At 42.3% G+C, this 11,372-nt stretch overlaps 1 protein-coding gene across 16 annotated transcripts in view; it reads left to right on the top strand.

Annotated features, from left to right (window-relative positions):
• Nucleotides 1–8,555: 8,555 nt before the first annotated feature.
• Nucleotides 8,556–11,372, top strand: part of EDA2R (ectodysplasin A2 receptor) — a 45,184-nt gene continuing 42,367 nt past the window's right edge. For 4 of the 16 annotated variants that reach the window (XR_010125516.1, XM_054472818.2, XM_054472817.2 and 1 more), the window contains exon 1: nt 8,559–8,665. The gene's annotated coding sequence lies outside the window, so the exon portion shown is untranslated. Of the gene's footprint in view, nt 8,666–8,734; nt 8,873–9,663; nt 9,777–11,372 lie in introns of those variants that run through there. The other 12 variants (XM_063660795.1, XM_063660792.1, XM_054472813.2 and 9 more) reach the window with 8 other exon arrangements.

The raw sequence follows: 11,372 nt of genomic DNA, 5'->3' as shown, positions 1-11,372 counted from the left end.
GCAAGAAATAACTAAAATCAGAGCAGAACTGAAGGAGATAGAGACACAAAAAACCCTTCAAAAAATCAGTGAATCCAGGAGCTGGTTTTTTGAAAGGATCAACAAAATTGATAGACCACTAGCAAGACTAAATAAGAAGAAAAGAGAGAAGAATCAAATAGATGCAATAAAAAATGATAAAGAGGATATCACCACTGATCCCACAGAAATACAAACTACCATCAGAGAATACTATAAACACCTCTATGCAAATAAAGTAGAAAATCTAGAAGAAATGGATAAATTCCTCGACACATACAACCTCCAAAGACTAAACCAGGAAAAAGTTGAATCTCTGAATAGAACAATAACAGGAGCTGAAATTGAGGCAATAATGAATAGCTTTCCAACAAAAAAAAGTCCAGGACCAGATGGATTCACAGCCGAATTCTACCAGAGATACAAGGAGGAGCTGGTACCATTCCTTCTGAAACTATTCCAATGAATAGAAAAAGAGGGAATCCTTCATAACTCATTTTATGAGGCCAGCATCATCCTGATAGCAAAGCCTGACAGAGACAAAACAAAAAAAAGAGAATTTTAGACCAATTTCCTTGATGAACATTGATGCAAAATTCCTCAATAAAATACTGGCAATCCGTATCCAGCAGCACATCAAAAAGCTTATCCACCATGATCAAGTGGGCTTCATCCCTGGGATGCAAGGCTGGTTCAATATATGCAAATCAATAAACATAATGCAGCATATAAACAGAAATGACAACAAAAGCCACATGATTATGTCAATGCATGCAGAAACGGCCTTTGACAAAATTCAACAGCCCTTCATGCTAAAAACTCTCAATAAATTAGGTATTGATGGGACGTATCTTAAAATAAGAAGAGCTATTTATGACAGACCCACAGCCAACATCATACTGAATGGACAAAAACTGGAAGCATTCCCTTTGAAAATCGGCACAAGACAGGGATGCCCTCTCTCACCACTCCTATTCAACATAGTGTTGGAAGTTCTGGCCAGGGCAATCAAGCAGGAGAAGGAAATCAAGAGTATTCAATTAGGAAAAGAGGAAGTCAAATTGTCCCTGTTTTCAGACGACATGATTGTATATCTAGAAAACCCCATTGTCTCAGCCCAAAATCTCCTTAAGCTGATAAGCAAGTTCAGCAAAATCTCAGGACACAAAATCTATGTGCAAAAATCACAAGCATTCTTATACACCAAAAACAGACACACAGAGAGCCAAATCATGAGTGAACTCCCATTCACAATTGCTTCAAAGAGAATAAAATACCTAGGAATCCAACTTACAAGGGATGTGAAGGACTTCTTCAAGGAGAACTACAAACCACTGCTCAACGAAATAAAAGAGGATACAAACAAATGGAAGAACATTCCATGCTCATGGATAGGAAGAATCAATATCATGAAAATGGCCATACTGCCCAAGGTAATTTATAGATTCAATGCCATCCCCATCAAGCTACCAATGACTTTCTTCACAGAATTGGAGAAAACTACTTTAAAGTTCATATGGAACCAAAAAAGAGCCTGCATTGCCAAGTCAATCCTAAGCCAAAAGAACAAAGCTGCAGGCATCGTGCTGCCTGACTTCAAACTATACTACAAGGCTACAGTAACCAAAACAGTATGGTACTGGTACCAAAACAGAGATATAGACCAATGGAATATGACAGAGCCCTCAGAAATAATACCACACATGTATAACTATCTGATCTTTGACAAACCTGACAAAAACAAGAAATGGGGAAAGGATTCCCTATTTAATAAATGGTGCTGGGAAAACTGGCTAGCCATATGTAGAAAGCTGATAATGGATCCCTTCCTTACACCTTATACAAAAATTAATTCAAGATGGATTAAAGACTTACATGTTAAACCTAAAACCATAAAAAGCCTGGAAGAAAACCTAGGCAATACCATTCAGGACATAGGCATGGGCAAGGACTTCATGTCTGAAACACCAAAAGCAATGGCAACAAAAGCCAAAATTGACAAATGGGATCTAATTAAACTCAAGAGCTTCTGCACAGCAAAAGAAACTTCCATCAGAGTGAACAGGCAACCTACAGAATGGGAGAAAATTTTTGCAATCTACTCGTCTGACAAAGGCCTAATATCCAGAATCTGCAATGAACTCAAACAAATTTACAAGAAGAAAACAGACAACCCCATCAATAAGTGGGCAAAGGATATGAATAGACATTTCTGAAAAGAAGACATTTATGCAGCCAACAGAGGCATGAAAAAATGCTCATCATCACTGGCCATCAGAGAAATGCAAATCAAAACCACAATGAGATACCATCTCACACCACTTAGAATGGCAATCATTAAAAAGTCAGGAAACAACAGGTGCTGGAGAGGATGTGGAGAAATAGGAACACTTTTACACTGTTGGTGGGACTGTAAACTAGTTCAACCATTGTGGAAGTCAGTGTGGCAATTCCTCAGGGATCTAGTACCAGAAATACCATTTGATATAGCCATCCCATTACTGGGTATATACCCAAAGGTGCATAAATCATGCTGCTATAAAGACACATGCACACATATGTTTATTGCAGCACTATTCACAATAGCAAGGACTTGTAGCCAACCCAAATGTCCAACAATGATAGACTGGATTAAGAAAATGTGGCACATATACACCATGGAATACTATGCAGCCATAAAAAAAGGATGAGTTCATGTCCTTTGTAGGGACATGGATGAAGCTGGAAATCATCATTCTTAGCAAACTATCACAAGGAGAAAAAACCAAACACCACATGTTCTTACTCATAGGTGGGAATTGAACAATGAGAACACTTGGGCACATGAAGGGGAACATCACACCCCGGGGCCTGTTGTGGCATGGGGGAAGGAGGGAGGGATAGCATTAGGAGATATACCTAATGTAATAACGAGTTAATGGGTGCAGCACACCAATATGGCACATGTATACATATGTAACAAACCTGCATGTTGTGCACATGTACCCTAAAACTTCAAGTATAATAAAAAAAAAAAACAAGAAGATGAGAGAAAATGTTACCTAAAATTTGGCAGTTAAGAGGTCCCCTGTAGCTTTAGGGAGAACAAATGGGGCTAGAAGCCAGATTATAGTAGGTTGGGGAGCTAATGGAAATTAAAGTCATGGAAACAGTTATTAGAGACAACTCTATCCAGAAATTTGGCTAATAAAAAAATGAGATGAGGTTGTTATTTGAGAAAAAGGAAATGTGGTAGAAGGGTTAATTTTATTTTGTAGTGGGAGGAATTCAAATATGTTTGTGAGTAAAAAGGGTAGGCACAGAAGCCAGGTAAATAATGACGCCATAGAGAGTGGGGGTAATTGATGGAGAAAGATTCATAGATATCAGGGGAGGCATTCCCTCCTCTTCTTCAAGAAGAAAGGCCAAGATGAGTGAAGACAGAGAGAACCTTTTAGGCATTAGGGAAGAAGTTATAGGCACTAAATGCCTAATAGAATCTGTTTTATTTATGAAGAAGAAGAGTCAATGTTTCTGGGCTAAGAATTCAGTGCTAAAGTAGGAACTTAACCTTTACTTCTAAAGGTAGAGGTTTAGAATAGCTCTTCAGAGAGAATGGGAGGAGCCTCTGATTGGAAGGGAAAGCAAGGATTGTACATTTGAGTGTGACAGTGAATAATTTAGGCATCAGCTATTTTTGGGAATCCTGGGTCAATTGCCACTTATTGGTTGTGGCACTGATAGATGGCATAGATAAGTTACCTATCATTTCTGTGCCTCAATTTTGTCATCTATAAAATAGGGGTGATGTAATGGTTTTTGCCTCATAGGATTATTGTGATGATTAAACGAGCTATTGCATACAGAACATTTGGCATAGGGCCTGACATATAGAGTTCATCAAGCATTGATCAAGTGTTGGCTATTATTATTATTTTAGGTGTGGGCTTCAATTCCTTTTTAGCCATCTTATTTTTATTGTGGCACACCTGAAGCCTGGGAGCTCTTTATAGAAGGATGCATTCAAATGTGAAAATTTTTCTCCTTGGGCCCACCCATTTATTTATTCAACAGATGTATTGATATATAAAATATGTAAAAATGTATTGAGCACTTAAAATACTCTAGGTACAGTTTTGCATGTGGAAATTCGTGAAATGGTATATAAGATCCCTGCCACATAGGTTCACACTCCAGTGAGAGAAGTTAGAATCAGGCCAGAGGGCCAATGGAGGGTGGGATGAACTCTGTAAAATCCCTACACTTGAGGGGCAAGTGGAGAATGAGAATCCAGAAAATGCTGTAAAGAAATAAGTGAAACTAGAAGACATTAGTTCCATGAAAGTCAAGGGAAGAGAGTCAGAAAGAAAAGAATCCAGACAATGTTGGATGTTTTAGATAATTCGAATAAGAAAACAGAAGAATCCATGGGTTTGATAGCATGGAAATCATGGGTGACCTTGAGAAGAGCAAAATGTAGTGAGTTTGGAAATGAAGAGGTGGAGGTGAGGATATGAAAAGAATTAGTCTTAGTTCAGAATGGAAAGACAATTTAGGAGAAAGAGCCAGAGGAAGAAAGACCATGAAGATACATATAAAGCAAAATGGAATAGACAGGAGTAAACACAGATGGAGACAGGAGGGACAGGAGGAAACTCTGAGGTAAGAAAGGATGAACTTGAATGTGGAGAGGTCAGAAGTTGTTCAGACTTCAAGTTTCGTGCCCTTTTAAATTCTCGGTGAAACTGGAGGTGAAGTCATCTGCTAGGAGTTTGGGAGCTGTGTTGAGCACTTGACTTAAGAAGAGTGAATTTTAAAAGCCATCTTGGGCAAGTGGAATAGAAGATTATTTAAAATGAGAGATAACACTATTGGACTGTGCTAGAATCTAACTGAAGTTTGGAAATTCCCATGGCTAGAAGTAACTCTTATACCCCAGATTTCTAATTCAGAAGACCTAAGCCTGTATACACCACTGCAGCAGACATTTATGGCCAAGTTTATCTACACACATCTCACAGTCTAAAGAGAGCAAGAAGCTGATACTCTGTTCACAGACATCCTTAGCAATGTTTGAGTTTACAGGGGTTGCCCCACAGGCCTCAGCATCCCCTTAGTCTTTTTCTGCCCCCTGGTCCCAGTCTTGAGAGGAGCTATAAGGGCCCCATTCTGCCTGGATAACCATGAAGCTCCTTCATGAAAAGTGGTCCTGCCATTGTTGGACACTAGAATTAGAGGCTACCCAGGATTCTCTGAGACACAGCCAAGGCCAGTATTCCCCTGAGTGACCCTAAGTAACCTCTGAGAGAGAGCTGAGGGGTGGCATCAGAGAGCCCTGAATCTCACTGAGCCCCAGAATCTGTCTGGCCCCAGAGATAAGCAGAGTGGAGGCTGGTCCTGCCTATCCTGCTATCAGGTTAGGCTGGTCCCAGCAGTAGAGTGTAGGCAGAGAAATTCTGTACTGATAGTTCTCAGTTTGGGTTCATGAAGTGACTCCTGTTTATCACAAAAGGAGGGGCTGTGGAAAGCCCCCAAGAAATTAGCTGATCCAAACTTAGTTCTGCTGCACAAGCACATGGAGCTAGAGTGGCTCCCCCATAGAGAGCAGAGTTGAGAGCCTTAACCCTACTCACCACCACACTGCACCTGAGGTCCTGGGGCTATGCTGAGAAAAAGCTCACCTACCCAGTGGATTTCAAAAGGCCTAGGCAATCCCATTAGCTTGTTCTAGCTAGGATATTCAAGAAAGTCCTCTTTGATAAAGTGACATTTAAGCAGGGATATGGAGGAAGTGATAAAAGGAGCCATGCTGATATCTAGGGGAAGAATTGGCTAGGCTGAAGGAGCAGCAAGTGCAAAGACCAGAGTCTTGAGCATGCTTTGAGTGTTGGAAGAAATATCAAGGCCGGCAGTTGGGGTTGGGTATGGTGGTCAAGGCAAGTGGTAAGAGATGAGATCAGAGATAGAGGGGCAGATTAGTGAGGGTGGGATGGCATGGGATAGATTGTAGACTATTATAGACCATAGTTAAGGATTTTGGGTTTTCTGCTGAATAAGAAGCCAACCAGTAGAATTGCTTGGACAGACTTAGACTGATGTACTTTTGAAAGGATCATTCTGGCTGCTCTGCTGAGAATTGACTGGAGTGGGGTAAGGACAAGAGCAAGGAGAGCTATTGGAGGATATGGCAATAATTCAGGTGAAAAGTAATTGTGGCTTGCACCAGAGTGGTTGCAGTGAAGGTGCTAAGAAATTGGTGAAATTCAGAGTTTATCTCTGAGGCAGGAGGCAGAGCTGATAGGATGCGCTGATGGGTTTAATGTGAGGTGTGAGCAAAAGGAGAGGGGAGGATAATTCTGATGATTGTGGCTTCATCGATTGTGAAGATAAAATGAATTAATTCATGGAAAAAATTTGAACAGTGCCTGGCAAGTGCTTAGTGAGGGCCAGCTAACTCTTATAGTATTATTGGGCAAGTTATGATGGAGGACAGTGGTTTCATATTTGCTGCTTATAATCACTTTCCACAATAGCTTGTGGACTCTGACATATCCCTGGTACCTCTATCTCAAGTTTCCTCCTGTACTTCCAGGCAGAATCACAGAGTACAAGGAGCCTCTTCATCTACAAAATGAGGATAGTAACTTTAACCTCATAGAATGGTTGTAAGGTATAAAGGGATACATATGCATGATTTATAGATGCTCAGTAAATGTTATTCTTGTCGACCTTCTAGACCTTTGCTACTAAAACTATGGTCTGTGGCCCAGCACCATCAATATCACCTGGAAGAAGTTAGAAAATCAGAGTCTTAGTCCCACACCAGAGCTGCTAACTCAGAATCTGTGTTTTAACAAGATCCTTAGGTGATTTGTGTGCACATTAATGTGAGAGAAGCAGGGCTCTAGAGTTTCAAGGTCACCCAGTCCAACAGTCTCTTCAGGGTACAGATGCAGAAAGGAAACCTAAGAGAGAGGAAGAGATTTACATGATGTTACACTTAGTTTTGTTAAGACATCTAAATTCCAGGCTAGGGTTCTTTACACTAAAGTTTCAGAACTGTCTGTAATTCAGCCTCTCTGGGTAGGAAAGGACGGAGAAAAAGAAGAGGTCCTGTTTTCTAGGAAAGGACAGAACGGAATTAGGAGGTACCCAGGGTAGCTATTTTCATTTGAATCTCACAGATGATTTCAGAGGGCCCTAAAGTGCATTCATGTATTTATTTATATTTAATAAACACTTCTATACCACTATGTCCCAGAAATCATTCTAAGCTCCTTACGCATATGAACACTATTTTGTATATTAACTCATATAATACCTAAAACAACCCTATGAGTAAGGGATTGTTATTTTCCCCATTTTACAGAAGAGAATCCTGAGCCACAGAGTGGTTAAGTAACTTGCCTTAGGTCACAAAGCTAGTAAGTGGCAGACCTAGGATTCCAATTCTGGCAGTTTTCCCTCCTACTAGGCCTGAGCCCACAGTAGCCTATTCTGGTCTTAACTCTAGCTAGGGGACAGATATGAAGTTCATTTAGGACTTTTTCTACTTCAGCTTAGGGCCTATTCAGCCCTTTCCCACCAAAGGCTTTTCAGCTGCTTTACTGAGACCCCACCCTGAGCTGGCATATAGCCTCTGCCCAATACAGGAGGGGCCCCTCAGAGACTGATAACGGCACATTTCTTGGTCCTCTCCCCCATACCTTGGCTCAAGCTTTTCTTTTCCTCTACCCATTATGCTATTTCCTCTTTGACCTCTTTTAAAACCTCCTAATCTATTGAAAAGCATTTGCTTTCCTTGTCAGACTCTTTTTTACTCCTTCTTCCTACTGGCCCCCAAACCCTTCCAGTCTGCACCTCATAGTTTGGCCCTTAATTCTCTGACTCTGTCCAGTCTATTTTATCTTCCCAGCTCTGCAAGCTCTTCAAGGTCAGGGACTAGTAACGTTTCGGGATTTATCCACCGCTGCCTCTGAGATCATAGATTAATAAACTCCCAAAGTGTCATTGTTTGAAGTGCCCTTAGAGACTACGTAGTTCAACCCCCTCCTTGTACAGACACTCAGGGGCCCAGAGAAGATGGATGATCAAAGCTGAGTGCTGAATCCAGTTTTCCTTTATTTTTAGTGGTCTTTTCCCTGCTTCATGTCTGCTCTCTTCCTCCTGTCACAATCCTACCTACCCTTCTGAATGGAGGAGTATTTTTTTGAGGCAGACCCAGAGCTGGAAAGTGGCTTCTCCATGTGTCTGAAAATTTTGACTTTTCCAACAATAATTTTCCCTGTCAAACTCCAAGCCTGCTAAGTCATGAATAAACTTTGATGAGCTGAACTGCATTCAGCTGTGAAAGAGACAACTTGATGCTTTCTCTGGACCCAACTCCCTGGCCCTCTACTCTCTGGCCCCCGCTTCAGTCCCAGGAGATTTGCAGCTTCTGCCATACCAGTGGCTGGGTCACTGTTCTTCAGCCTCACATTGTGCCTCTCAAAGGCAGTTTCTTTTCGTAGCCACGCCTAGGCACTCAAACAGTCCAATAGCTGCTCTAGGAACTTCACGGGGGCGGAAGAGGTAAGCTTACCGTGAAAGAAGGGTTTGGGCTGTTGTTGCTACACGTGTATGTGAAATGAGTCAAGCGGAACTTTGATTACAAGGAATTTCATATACTGTGAGTGTGTACGCAGGAGGGGGGCTGAGGGGCGGGGGCTGAGGGGCGGGGGCTGAGGGGCGGGGCTGAGGGGCGGGGGCTGAGGGGCGCGGGGTGAAGGGCGAGGCGTGACGGGCGGGGGCTGGGTGAGATGTGTGCTCTGCGCTGAGGTGGGTTTGTACGGGAGTCCCATTTGGGAGCAAGAGCCATCTACTCGTCCGTTACCGGGTGAGTGTGGGAACACCCCCTGGTGTGGCAAGGCGGCTGGGACCTGCGGCATCTAGGTGCAGAAGTACAGAATCGGGTCAGGATGATCCTGCTAGGGTACCGCAAAATCAGAACAATTGGGAAGGCGCCCAGTGGCTGGCTGTCAGTCCATGCATTTGTGTCCGAAGAGCGCTTTCTGAGGTACCAGGGATCTGGGCTGACATCTCTAGGATCTTGGCGAGCCAGATCCCGTAGGCTCTTACTGGACCTGCATTGCCTCTGGGAACATGCCTGAACGTGTCCAACAACATTGAGCATCTAGTGGCTCAATGTTGATGGGAGATAAAGAAGAGAAGGAGGCTGGGTGTTAGTGAAGGCAGGGACAGTGGATCAGACTTTTGGAGCATCCTGAGGAAAGCAGAACTGCTAACCCGCGTGGCTTGAGGGCAAGTCAGGGCTTGTGTAAAGAGCATGCTGGCTCTGTTTGGGGGCTTTCAATCCACCCCCTCACCCGCCGAGCTTGGTTTCACTTGATCTCTCATTCCTGGAAGCTGAGCCCCGGGCAGTGTTATTTTCATCCTGCCTCACCCCAAACACTGGCCAAGACCCAGCAAGCTGCAAGAACTGGGGGACAACAAGGGACCCGCCAGAGACCAGGCTAGGAAAACAGAGACTTCAGGGTCTGACTTAGACAGGTGTTGGCAGCGTTGGCCAATGTCATGCTGGGTGGCTGGGGCAGCAAAGTTTGGAACATCTTCCCTAGATAACTCCTCTGTTCTTTTCTTCACTCCAACATACCTTCAACTCAGCAGACTCACTGAGCACCTAGTCTGTGCCACCGTGTGTGAGACAGTGAGATGTCTGTCTGAGACCTAGGCTGTGCCCACTGGGGCCTGACAGTCTCATCCTGGATATAAAAACACAGGTAAATATTAATATAACACAAGAGAGGTTTTAAAAGTTAAATAAAAATGCTTAGAGGCTGCCAAGTAAGGATTGTATCAAGTTGAACCATACGAAATCAGAAAAAGGTTTTTTTTATTCTTTTTTTGAAATTGTAACGCCTTTCAGGGCTCCAGAGCTAGACTATTTGAGTTCAGATCCCATGCTCACCATTTAACTTGTGTTACCATGGACAAATAAAATTACTTCTCCCTTTCTGAGTTTCTGTTAACTTCAGGCTAAAGTGGATAATAATAGCACCCACCTCATCGGGCTGTTGTGAGGATTAGATGAGATAATCCATATAAAATACTTGCACACACTTATCACAGTGGCTGGCCCAAAATAAACACTCAATAAATATTAACTATTATTATTTAAGATAGACTGTGGCACACAGATAAGATTTCAACAGGTGGAGATAGAGAAGACAGTTTAAGCAGAGAAAATAACAGGAACAACTGCTTTAAGACAGGGAAGCTCAGGGCATATGAAAAGAACACCAGCTGAGCTTGATTTTAGAGTACAATTAGTGGAAAAATGGGAGTTAAACTTGCCAAGGCAGATTGGTGGTAAACTGCAAAAGACAGTGGATGCTGGAGTTTTGATTTGATTTGGCAGACAATGGAAAACCATTGAAAGTTTTTGAGCTTAAAAAAAAGTCAGATTCTTTGCTTTAGGAAGAGTAATCTTGTAAAAGGTTAGTCAGCTGGATTGGAATAGGAAAACACAAGGGGGGGATAAACTAGGGGCAGAGAGGGAACAAGGCCCTGGAACTGAGGTCGTGGCTGTGGGAATAGAAAGGAGGTGATGAATTTAACAAGCCATCACAAAAGTTGAATCTGCAGAACTTTGTAGTTGATACATTATATGGAATTGAAAAAGGAAGAATGAGAAAATCAGGATCTTTTCGGGTTGTCTTAGACCTTACAAGGCTGTGCATTCCCATCTCACTTCTGTGGATAATGCAATAGAAAGGGTATGTACCTTCTGAGCTAGACACAGCTATTTTCAAGTCCTGGTTCTGCTATTTATCTGCTGTTTGTGATCCTAAGCATATTATGTACCTGACATTCCCAACTAGGATCAGTATTTCCACAAAACATTTAGAAGTATGTGGGGTGTGTGTGCGTGTGTGTGTGTTTTACACACAGTCTGAGGAACTACTGCATTTAATGCCAAACAGATGCAACAAATAATTGTTCCTCCCACCCACCATGCCAGTAGTAAGCCCAATGAGAAGTAGTCAAATTCTTTGAGCCTCAGCTTTCTAACCTGAAAAAGAGGGATAATAGTACTCACATCATGGTGTTATTGGGAGGATTAAAAGATATATTTCCTGCCAAGGGTCTAGCACAGTGCCTGACAAGTAGAATTTCATGAATTGTAATTTTCCTTTACCCTAATGGATTCCACATTAAAACATCCTTGCCAGTCTCTGCTTGAACACTTCTAGAGGGAGTTTCCTTACTGCTTTCTGAGAGAGCCCACTGTCTTCAGGGAAAGCCTTGGACTGTTAAAAGTTCTTCCTTTTGCTAAGCTGAACTTAGTTTTCCTAAAGCTTGTAGCTGGATATCCT

Source organism: Pongo pygmaeus, chromosome X (assembly GCF_028885625.2).
Source record: "Pongo pygmaeus isolate AG05252 chromosome X, NHGRI_mPonPyg2-v2.0_pri, whole genome shotgun sequence".
Lineage (NCBI taxonomy): Eukaryota > Metazoa > Chordata > Mammalia > Primates > Hominidae > Pongo > Pongo pygmaeus.
Note: the sequence above shows the minus strand (reverse complement) of the source record. Positions and strands in the feature narration are given on the sequence as shown.